This window comes from Mesoplodon mirus (genome assembly GCF_964341445.2).
Source record: "Mesoplodon mirus genome assembly, chromosome: X".
Classification (NCBI taxonomy): Eukaryota; Metazoa; Chordata; class Mammalia; order Artiodactyla; family Ziphiidae; genus Mesoplodon; species Mesoplodon mirus.
Genome location: NC_138981.1, coordinates 55,944,865 through 55,957,954, shown reverse-complemented (window position 1 = coordinate 55,957,954; position 13,090 = coordinate 55,944,865). Strand labels below are relative to the sequence as shown.

The window sequence follows — 13,090 nt, the reverse complement described above, 5'->3', positions numbered from 1 at the left end:
AAGGCTGAAGTTACTGCTGAAATCTTTATTGTGCAGCATTCAAGGACTGTACTTAATGTTATTTATTTATCAAGTACTCCACAATAAAAAGCTTCTATAAAATTTCTCAGATTTTTCTTCCTATATATTTCTAAAAACAAAGGTCATCTAAGATCAAATTTGAAAACTGAAATTTAATCTGCAGCTCAAACATACCCTCATTATGCTCCCTTTCTGAGTGCTATTCTGATTTGATTCACTAAAAATTCAAAAACTACTTATCAAGATGATTATAGTGTATACCTTATCAAAACAAATGCTTCTTGACAAGATTAATGATGCAGGTGTGGGGGGAGAAGGAGGGGCAGAGGAGGAGGAGGAAAAAAGGAAGAAGGGATGAAGAAGAAGGAGAAGAGGAAGAGGAGTAGAAGGGGAAGGGAGGAGGCAGGACTAGGAGAAGAAAAAGGAAGATATGAGAAGAAAAGAAAAAGAAAAGGTTTATAGAATGAAACACTCAATCCTGGGCCTCACTAAGGACCTACCGAGCTCTGTGACAGCTTCAAGAAAAGTTGAAGAAAGCATTACCACCCTCCACCAAGTGCTGCCTCACTGGGCTCAACATTACCTGTGGTGTCACTGCCATCCCTACTGAGGGTAGAAACATTCCTGGTTGCAGGAGGGAAGATGTGAGCTTGTATCCCAATTATTTCATAGCCACCTTCTCCAAGTCTCTCTTCTTCAAGGATTATTTTGAGTTACTTCCCCTTAGGGAGTCACATTGTGATGGACCCTGAGCACTAAGAAGCCAAAATTCCTTTCTGACTCTAGGAAAGCCCCATAAAGGCACCAACAGATTGATATGGGACACTCATAGAGGAATCAGTTGAAACTATAGAGAAAGGAGCCAGGGTAATAGAGTAGGGAAAAAATAGGGCATTGTATTTCCACAAAAATCCCTGCTTACTAGCTGGAACTTTGGAGCAAGTAAGTTGACTTCTCTGGACCTCAATTTAGTGCACTGTAAAATAGAGATAATAACTTATAAGTCTGCTGGGACATGTAAATGAAATAATGTGGGCAAAACAACGAACACAATGTCTGGCCCTCATAGGCATTCACTAAGTATTGAAAGAGAAAGAAAAAGAGAGGAGTAAATGAGTAAATTTTTAAAAAATAGAACCTAGGAGAATATGTACAACTAATTGGGCAAAAGAGAGTAATAGTTGTTATATAACATCATCAGAAGACAAAATAATGGTATGCTAATAAGCTGTATAATAAAAGAAATGCAAACAGCTTGCAAATGTTAAGTTAAACTCCTAAAATGAAATAATTAAGAGTATTTGCATTTCACAGCAGTAATCTTGATGGAAACACAGAATTTTACTATGTAAACAAAGCACAGGTAGAGCATTCCAGGCAGAGGAAATGATGTATTTGAAAAGGCATGGAGGTTGGAAAGAGCCAAGATTGATGGATAAAACAAACTGTGAAATTAATGTCTTGTGGCTCATCAAAAACTAAGATATTCAATTAGTCTTGACCAAACACATTGACTCCATACACTTTTTCTTTTCCTTTCTACTAAAAACAAAGTTTTTTTTCTTTTTACAACTTCCTTAAGACAGCCAAATGGGTTTGACTGTTCCTTCCCCCAACCTCTACTTTGGCCTGCATTTTGGTGATTACTACCTGAAAGACCAGTTGCTAGAACTGACCAACAGTCATGGCCAGAAAAATGACATGTGGAGGCTAGTGGGGTATTAGAAGGAATACTGACTGCTTACTTAAAGCACTCCTGGGCTTTACTTTCCAGCCATCAGAGCATAAGAAGGCAGTGAGACTACATCCATCAAGAAAGGTCCACCCATACCATCCATTTGCCATAAAGATAACGTCTTTTCCTGTCATATATTGGGTTGGCCAAAATGTGCCTTCAGTTTTTAAGTAAAAATAAAAGACACATTTTTCATTTTTACCAAGAACTTTATTGAACAGCATATTCACCTTTTTGTTCCACTACCTTCTGCCATTTTTCAGGTAACTTCATAATTCCATCTTCCCAAAACTTTTTATATTTTTGAGCAAAGAACTGTTCAGGTACCTTTTATAGTCTTCCAGGGAATTGAATTTTTTTCCATTAAGAGAATTTTGTAAAACCGAAATAAATGGAAAACTGAAGGTGCAATGTCTGGTGAATACAGAGGATGGATCAGAACTTCCCAGGCAAGCTGTAACAGTTTTTGCCTGGTCATCAAAGAAACATGTGGTCTTGCTTTATCCTGATGGAAGATTATACATTTTCTGTTGACTAATTCTGGATGCTTTTCGTCGAGTGCCACTTTCAGTTGGTCTAATTGGGAGTAGTACTTGTTGGTATTAATAATTTGGTTTTCTGAAAGGAACTCAAATAGAGGACTCCCTTCTAATCCCACCATATACACAACATCACCTTCTTTGGATGAAGACCAGACTTTGGTGTGGTTGGTGGTGGTTCATTTCACTTGGCCCACAGTCTCTTCTGTTCCACATTGTTGTACAGTGTCCACTTTTCACCGCCCGTCATTATTTGTTTTAAAAATGGCATGTTTTCATTACATTTCAGTAGAGAATCACATGTGGAAATACGGTCAAGAAGTTTTTTTTTTTTTGCTTAACTTATGTGGAAACCAAATATCAAAGTGATGAACATAACCAAGCTGGTGCAAATGATTTTCAACGCTTGATTTGGATATTTTGAGTATGTTGGCTATCTCCCACATGGTATAATATTGATTTTTCTTAATTAATGTCTTGATTCAGTTGCTATCAACTTCAAATGGTCTACCCGACGATGGAGCATCGTCCAGCAAGAAATCCCCAGCATGAAACTTCACAAACTACTTTTGACACATTCGATCAGTCACAGTACCTTCTCCATACACTGCACAAATCTTGTTTTTTTTTTTTTCATTTCAGTCGCATTTTTACCTTTCTTGAAATAATAAAGCATAATGTGCTGAAAATATTGCTTTTTTCTTCCATCTTCAATATTAAAATGGCTGCACAAAAGTTCACCAATTTTGATAAGTCTTTCTTAAAATGCTCACTGATATGACAGCTGTCACATACAATCTAACAAAATTGTTTCAAATGAAGTTAAAGACAACTAAGTGCTACTAGAGCCATCTTATGGGAAAATCTGAACAAACCTTTTGGTCAACCCAATACTTCAGTTCCCCAACAAAACTCTCACTGAAAATGTTGAAATCAACTGAATTACAAACAAAAATAATGGTCTCTAGGGCTTCCCTGGTGAAGCAGTGGTTGAGAGTCTGCCTGCCGATGCAGGGGACATGGGTTCGTGCCCTGGTCCAGGAGGATCCCACATGCCATGGAGTGGCTAGGCCTGTGAGCCATGGCCGCTGAGCCTGCGCATCCGGAGCCTGTGCTCCGCAACGGGATAGGCCACAACAGTGAGGGGCCCGTGTACTGAAAAAAAAAAAAAAAAAAAAAGAAAAGAAAAATAATGGTCACTGACAAAATGAGAAGTCTCTTATTAATCTTAAAATTCCTCTATAATGCAGGACCCAAGAAAAATGAATACATTATTCCTTTCCATATGTGATTTGGAACGTCAGAAGAACACAAAGGTACATGTTGCTATCCTTTCCTTAATGAAAAACAAACCAAAACCAAACAACAATTACAAAACAAACAAAAAAACCCCACCCTGGCCAACTTGAGGAACATGAGCTGACAAACGACTCAAACTTTCTGTTATTTTTTCACTGTCCCAGGGTTCCCTAAGTATCTGAGCGTCTTTGGATTTTGGAGTACATTTTCAGCACCAAGGGCACCAGAGTTATTCATGGGAAACACGGGAGTCATCTTTGGCTCCAAAACATGTAAAATGTTGATAATTCTTAATAATCTAGGGCAAGGAGACTTACAAAATTCCAGTGTTGAAAGATGCTCACACTAAAACATCAGGAATCTAAAATTATTTTCAACTAATGACAGGTAGAGCTGATGTTATTCAGGTTTAGCTGTTCTCACATTGAGTGTAACCCTTCTCTGTTCCCTAAACACTCACCAGTAGGGATCAGTTCATATGTATTCAGCATCTTCCTAAATCATAAACATTTGTATCATCTCTACCTTGCATTTGTTGGTAGCTTTACAACTTACAGATAGTATTCCCATGCATTATCTTGTTTAAACCTTACAGCAATATATGAGCTATTCAGGGAAGTTATTATTATCATTTTACAAATGATGAAACTGAATCTGAGAATGGTTAACAGAATTGCCCAAGTTCATACAGTTAAGTAAGAGATTAAATCTTTGCCACACAGGGTATTCTCTTATTCCTATTATTTTTTCCATAGTTTTTCAGAATCCAACAAAAATGCTAAATTATAGTCACTCTGCTGTGTTCCAGAAGGCATGAAAACCATTGTATCCATTCCATGAAGAGATATATAAAAATGTTAAAACCTAGACTTCTTGGAGATCAGTTATATGGGAAAGTTCATTTAGGTGGAACATTTCATTTACCTGACAATACTGGAAAAATAAAGGGTTAGAAATGGAGCATAATATTCATTGTGCTACTCAGTGAAAAATGAATATACACCTAATAAATACCAGAATATATACTAAACACATGCCCATGTAACAGATAAAATATTAAGGTAAATCTAGGCAGAATTAATTAATTGAATATCTATTAAATTCAATATTAATTAATTGAATGTCTATTAAATATTTACTCTATGCCAAGCAGTGTTCTAGATGCTAGGGATATATCAATGAACAAATAATCACAAGTTCCTATCTTGACTAACATCCATTTTAATGTGTGTGGGGAAGTGAAAGAGGGAAGGAAGCAGAAAATAAACAATACACATAATAAATTAGGAAATTAAATTGTATGTTAGAAAGCAACAAGTACTATGTACAAAAAGCATGGTAAGGGGAATGGGGAGTGCTGAGTGACAATGATTTTAACTTGAGTGGTGAAGGCAGGTTTCATTGAGGTGACACTTGTCCAAAACTTGAAGGAAGTGAGAAAGTGTGCCACACAGTTATCTCAGGGAAGATCATTAATGTCCGAGGGAGCAGTTGATGTAGGTCCCTAATGTGGGAGAATACTTATCATGTTTGAGAACTGGCAAAGAAGGCAGTGCAGCTACAGCACAGAAAATGTGGTAAACGGGGTCTGAGAGGCAACAGCAGAAAAGATCATTTGTGATCTTATAGGTCATTAACTTATAGGTCAAATACTCTTAAAATAAGTGAGATGGGGATACACTGGAGGATTCTGAGTAGAGGGGAAACATGGTCTGGCTTATATGTTTATATCACATGCAAAAAAAAAATCTTTCCTCTTGCTTGTCAAATGAAAAACAACATTGGGATATGTGACCTCAGGAACAGCAGAAGGATCCTGAAAATCCAATTAACTTTCAGGGTCTTTTTTTCCCTGGACACTGTAGATATTCACTTTTTTAAAGGTTGAGGAGTGCTCGATCAAAACACTTTAGACTGGAGTAATGTCAGAGTAAATGATGAAGTGAGGAACTCCTAAAATTCTCTCCTCCATTAAATAAATTAGAAAACTGGTCAAACGATGGTCAGAATAAACATTTTCAGAACTCTAGAACTTAACCAAATACTTGTAGCAATCTGAGGAGGATTTATTCAAAGCTTTATGACATTTAAACTTGCCCTATTGCCCATCATCCCCTCCCAGCTCCATAGTAACCAAGAAAACCAACAGTCTGCAATGATGGTGAAAACTAGCAGCCTAGTAATCACTGGAGGAGGCAGAATGGGGCTGAGACTCCTTTAAAGCCCCCCTTTCAGAGAACTGTCACTATTTGACCACCTGGGGGTTCCCTGAAAGACTCCATTTTCAGGGCTATGTTTATTTAACCTGACTCAGAGCTTGCCCAGTGTGAATAGCTTTTTCCCTGGGGGAGTTTGTAGAACATAACAGAGACAAATGTTGAACATCAAGGCTGGCTGAGTTGGTGGTAACAATTGTGGCAAACAATGAGCTAACCAAAAAGCTTAAAAAAGAGGTGGAGAAATGAGGTGTCCAATGGAGGCTTTGAAAAGCTCCAACATATTCCCAGGCATCTAGAATTAGTTTTTTTTTTTAAGTCACTAAACAAGGAAACAACTAAAAGAAGAACAAACAGTAGCAATAGCAAACCATGAGGTTTGACAGGTGTAAATCCTGCCTAAGTAATTAAGTGTAATTGGATTAAACACTACTATTAAAAGACTGAGATTTGAGGAATGACTTGGAAAAAAAACATGAGATACAACTATATGCTGTCTACAAGAGACACCTTAGATTCATAGACAAACTCTTTGAAAGTAAAAGAATGGAAAAAGATATTCCACACAAAGAGCAGCCAAAGGAGAGCTGGAGTGGGTATACTATTATCAGACGAAATAGGCATCAAGACAAAAACTGTGACTAGAGACAAAGATGGACGGACATGTTATAATGGTAAAAAGTTGAATCCATTAGGAAGACATACAATTATAAATATATGCATCTAATAACAGAGCCCCAAAAACATAAAGTAAAAACTGGTAGAACTGAATGGAAAATAGGTGATTAAACAATAATAGAAATTTAAAGACCCTACTTTCAATAAAGGATAAAACAAGTAAGCAGAAGATAAGAAAAGGGAAATCATGAACAACACTATACAAATTAGATTTAACATACATCTGTAGAATGCTCCACCCCCAAAACACCATAATGTACATTCTTAAGTGCACATGGAACCTACCTAAGGCCATGAAACAAGTCTCAGTAAGTCTAAATGGACTGAAATCATACAAAGGATGTTCTCTTATCAAAATAGAATGAAATTAGCAATCAGAAACTTTGAGAAATTCACAAATATGTGAAAGTTAAACAATGCAGCCTAAATAATCAATTGTTCAAAGAAGAAATCACAAGGGAAATAAGAAAATACCTTCAGATAAATTGAAATGAAAAGACAACATGCCAAAACTTTTGGAATTCAATAAAAGCAGTGCTTAGAAGGAAATTTATAGTTCTAACTGCTTACATTTACATTATTTACAGCTATTGAGAAAGATCTCAAATAAGTAACATAACCTTCTATCTTAAGACACTAGAAAATGGAGAGTAAACTAAAAAAGAAGAAAGCAGAAGGAAAATAATTTAAAAAATAGGACATAAATAAATGAAATAGACAATAGAAAATAAAAGAGAAAATGAACAAAACCAAATCTTGGTTCTTTGGAAAGATCAACAAACTGACAACCTTTTAACAAATTGACCACGAGAAAAATAAAAAAATAAAAACAGGACTTTTAAATTATGAAAATCTGGAACGAAAGAAGAGATAATACTACTGAAATAAAGATTATTTATTGCATCATCTTTACTGAATGACATCTTACAGAAATAAAAATGATTATTTAGGAATACTACAAACAATTATATACCAACTAATTGAGTAACACAGATGAAATGAAAATTACTAGAAAGATACAAACTACCCTAACTGTCTCAAAAATAAATATAAATTCAGAATAGACCTATAACAAATAAAGATACTGAATTAGTAATAAGACTAATTATAGTAATAAAAAGAATAATTTCCCACAAAGCAAAGCCCAGGGACTCGTGGCTTTATTACTTAATGCTATCAAGTGATTCAAGAACTAATATCAATTCTTCACAAATACTTCCGAAAAAGAAAAAGATGAGGGACACTTTCCAATTGATTTTATGAAGGTATTATTACCCTGGTAACAAAACAAGACAAAGATAGTACAAGAAGAAAACTACAGATCCATTTTCTTATGAATATCGAGGTAATATCTGAACAAAATACTAGCAAACCAAAAAGCAATATATAAAAAGGATTATTCCCATAACCAAGTGAAATTCACCCCAGAAAGTAAGGTTGGTCCAACAAACAAAAATCAATCAATTTAATATAACATTTTAACAGAATTAAAGACAAAAACCACATGTGATCTGAATAGACACAGAAAAAGCATTTGATAAAAATACTTCAACAAACCAGGACTAGAAGGAAACTTTCTCAACCTGATAATGGGTATCTATGAAAAACCTACAGTTAAAACCATATTTAATGGTGAGAGACTGAAAGCTTTCTGCCTAAGATTGGGAACAAAACAAGGATGTCTGCTCTCACCACTTCTATTCAACATTGTACTGGATGTTCTAGCCAGGGCAATTAGACAAGAAAAAGAAATAAAAGGCATACAGATTGGAAAAGAAGATGGAAAACTATCTCTATTCACAGATTGCATTATCTTATATGAAGAAAACTCTAAAAAATATGCAAAATAACTATTAGAGTTAATAAATGAATTCAGCAAGGATGCAGTATAATAGATCAATATACACATATTAATTGCATTTCTAGACTAGCAATGAGTAATCCAAAATAAAATTAAGAAAACAACTCCATTTACAAAAGTGTCAAAAAGAATAAAGTATTTAGGAATAAATTTAACAAAAGGACTGTGAATCTTGTACATTGAAGACAACAAAACATAACTGAAAGAAATTAAAGAACAACTAAATAAATGGAGAGACATCTTGTGTTCATGAATTTGAAGACTTAATATTGTTAACATGACAAAACTCCCCACATTGATCTACAGACTCAGTGTAATCTTTATCAAAAACTCAACTGTCACTTTTTCTGAAATTGATGATGTTTTTCAAAAATTTATATGAAAATGCAAGTGTCCTAGAATAGCCAAAATCATCTTGAAAATGAAGGATAAATTTGGAGGACTCACAGTTCCCAATTTCAAACCTTATTATGAAGCTACAGTCATCAAGATGGTGTGCTGGCTTCATAAGAAAATATATATAGTTCAGGGGAATAGAAGTGAGAGTTCAGATATAAGCTCATATATTTATGATTAATAGTTTTTCAACAAGGATACTAAGATGATTCTATTAAGGAAGAATACTCTTTTCAACAAATAATGCTGGGACAGCAAGATATCTACATGCAAAAGAATGAAGCTGGACTCTCACCTCACATCATATAAAATAAAAATCAACTGCAAATGGATCACAGACCCGAATGTAACTGTTAAAACTACAAAATTCTCTGAAGAAAGCATAGGTGTAAATGTTTGTGACCTTGGATTAGGCATGAAGTATTAGATACGACACCAAAACACAGCAATAAGGGGAAAAATAGATAAACTGGACTTCATCAAAATTAAAGATTTTGTTCTCTAATAGACACCATCAAAAATGAAAAGGCAACTTTACAGAGTGGGAGAAAATGTTTGCAAATCACATATCTGATAAGAGACTTGTATTTAGAACTCATAAAGAACACTTACAAGTCCATAGTAAAAAAGAAATAATCCAGTCAAAACATGGGAAAAGATGTGAATAGTTATTTGTCTATAGAAGATACACAAATGCCCAACAACCACGTGAAAAGATGCATAACATCATTAGCCATTAGCTAAACACTAATCAAAACCACAACAAAATACCACTTCATACCCACTAGGATGGGTATAAGAGTACTACTACTACTACAACAAATGTAACATAATAACATGTTGGCAAGGATGTAGAGAAATTCAAACCCTCATACACTGCTGACAGAAATGTAAAATGGTGGAGTCTCTATAAAAAACAAACAAACAAACAAATAAAAATACCTTGGTCCCTCAAAAAGTTGAATGTAGAGTTACCATATAACCTAGCAATTATTATTCAGTCAGAAAAAAAAATACTAATACATATTAAAACATAGTTTAACCTTGAAAACATTATGCTAAGTGAAAGGATCCAGATACATATGTCACATATTGTATTGTTCCATTTAGATAAAATGCCCATTATTGACAAATCCACAGAGACAGAAAGTAAATTAGTAGTTGCCAGGGTCTGAGAGGAGGGGAAGCTGGGAGTAAATATCTTTCTGAGATGATGAAAATGTTCTGGAATTAGACAGTGGTGATGTTTGCATGATTTCTTGAACATATTTAAAACCATGAAATTGCACACTTAAAAAGGGTGAATATTGTGGCACGTGAATTATATCTTTAAAAAAATCCTAGCATGCCTTTTGGTGCCAATAATAGGAGTCAGAAAAGAAAATCAAGACTGCCTTGTAAGTTGTAGCCCAAATGATCTAATTTAAAAGCAGGCAGAAGTCTTTAAAGACACTCCAAATGATTCATGAAGGCAGATCTACTTTTATAAGGTCCTAAAATCAATTTCATACATTTGTAAGCTGTGGTAACATTAGCAAATCCCTTCCTATACATCATCTCACAACATACCCATGAAGTAGAACGAGCAAATACCATTAACAGCTTTGCAGATGCAGAAGCACAAGTCCAGAGAGCTTCAGTGACTTGCCTAGGGTCACATGCTAGCTTTCTTTTTCCTAGTAGTGGTTTACTCTGCCATTATGCATGCATAAAGTATACTCTTCTCTAAAATAAAATGAACACTATAACTATTCCCAACTTCTCATCTCATTCATGTCATTATCACCCATGTTCTTGCTTCCAGTGACAGCAAGATTCCATTACCTGCAGTGCTATGGGGTGAAATTTCAAAATAGTCCTTTGAAACTGCAACCTCAGTATTTCAAAATGGAGGCTTGAGAGTGGTTAGATACACACTCAGTCCTCCTGCCCCTGTCTCAGCTTTTCAATCATTCCCTTGTGTCATTACCATGTAAAGATATCCAGCAGTGTATGAAATGTGACAGATCATTATAAAATGAAAGAATAGCTGTCTTTATTAGATTGTGAAGGAGACAAGGATAAAACTTACTCCTTTTTGTCATTCCTGTGTCTGGCACATAAAAAATATCAATTTACATTAGTTGAATGCATAAGTGAATGAATGATTGGTCTTTTAATATTTTGTTGGCCAAGACATCTCTCTGTAATGTGCTTCTTAAGAAAGCAGTCCAGGTCCTAGAAGATCATTAGGGTTTGAAGCTTTCCTAAAAAGAGTAGTTATCTTTCTAGAGTGAAAAGAATCAACAAAGAGATCACTGTAGTTTTATAAATGTTAAGTCTCATTCCTTCCTTCCATAATTGTTATTTGAAATCCTGGTTCCTCTTCAGTCTTAGTGAGTTTGGTGAGGCTGCTCTATGGAATGCTGGCCTGGAGCCTCTTGGATGATGAATAGGAGGGGTCAAGGGAAGCCAGAGGACAAAGCTCAGTTTGTTGCCACTTCACTGTCAGCCCACCACAGTCACTACTGACCCTGGTAGCTTGGGCATCAAGAGAAAACAAGGAAAAGGACCTTGGAAGCAATTTCTCAAGATTCCTGTGTTAGCCAGGCAGCAATGCCCATGAGCTCAAAGCAAGCATATTAAAGGCTGAGAGACGGCTCCTCTGGGGAAGACAGATAAAGTTTTGAGGGTGATGAAACTGAAAAAGCCCATGTATTTATAAATTACAACAAATAAATTCATTCCAATAATATCACCGCCCCACCCCAATTTGTATACAGCAGCTTAGGAACCTGCCCTGCTGCCAAATGCCAGATCAAAGTCATGTCTGATGGGGATTAAAACACTAAGCAATGAAACAAGGGCTTGCTCTTGTTTGAAGCAAGTTTTGCTTTTGCCACAAACACTACAACTTACCTGCACAGGCTTTTAGTAACCGTGCAGGTAAGACCCAAAGCTGAGCTGTAATAGGAAGGCACTCCTCATGCCTCTCTTGTCCATTTTCTGGCTACTGCTCACTTGCAGGAAGACAATAATTATCTCTATAAATAAAATTATCTGCCTAGCCCTATATCTTGCAAAAGTAGTTGAACATATTGTCAATCAATTTGGAGGTTATCTTTGCGATAGACTGTTTGTGGAGGAATAAAATTCATTTTTGAGGATATCTGAAAGGTATTTCAAAGAGGTAATCATTCTGGTGTGACTGCAGATTGGAGAAGATGTACCTCATGTTAATAAGCTGTGTATATAGAAAACATGCAAATGAAGGAGTAATTTGCATATTAAACTGTTTCTCCTATAGACAACTCTTTGCAAAGGATTTCCAGGGTGGTCAGAGACAAGTATTTATATAACATAGTCATGATTGTCCTGAATGATGGTAAGGAGATCCTCTAGAAATTACTACTCATAGGATACTTTGCAATTTACACAGTGTATTCACAAGCATCGTTTCCTTTAGCTTTTTCAACCACTATATTACTCCATTTTATAGGTGAAGAAACTGAGGCTTAGAGAGGACAAGTGAATTTCCTAAAGGCTAAATCTACCACATCCTAGCTGCTTTAAACATGCCTGAAGCTAATCAGAAGATGGCTTATCTGCAGGTTCTATTCTCTGTACATATTCCCTGGTAATAGTCAGCAAACTTTGGAGTTATATTTCCCAGAACAGTGAGGGTCTCCTTGAAACAATACACCAATCACATTCTGCTCCAAAGAGGGGTCAGGTTACTCAAAGGTGTTCCTAGCAACATGGGTGACAAATGCTCACAGCATCATAAAAGGGTTTGTTATTAACGAGTGACCTTCCTCTTACTGGATATGTGTGTAAATTTTTGTCATTTCCCTAGGACCCCATAGGAGCATAGTGGATGGGTTAACGAACAAGGAAGAAGGGTTACCAAGTGAAGACTGGGCCACGTTGACATGACTAAAAAAGAGCCACGGGAAGGCATCTAATTCTTGTTGTTTAAGAATTCCTTGGTATCCCAGATTAAACAATAAAGAACTTAGTGTTCTTTATTGTTTAATCTGGGATACCAAGGAATAGAATCCTACTTTTATTTTCTATACTGGATTTCCCATATGTTCTCCCTTAGTATTTACTAATGTGCATTTTGGTGAATGAGAGGTCATCCCTATTGTGTTCTGGGAACCCAAGGAATGTGCTCTATATTTACACTCAAGGTGAAGAGTGGAAGAACACTAGGAACCAAAGTAAGAGAAATTGAGTCCCAAGGGGGACAAGAAATTCTGGGGGACAGAACTGGAAAATGCTGTCTGACTTCTTACAGAACACCTCTATCCTTAACCCTGCAGGGTTCTATTTTCTATTCTAACTCAGGAGACCTGTTTTTTTT

General features: G+C 35.8%; 1 protein-coding gene across 1 annotated transcript in view; it reads right to left on the bottom strand.

The window, feature by feature from the left end:
• AR (androgen receptor) overlaps positions 1-13,090 on the bottom strand; it is a 181,953-nt gene that overhangs the window by 49,325 nt on the left and 119,538 nt on the right. The window lies entirely within an intron of this gene.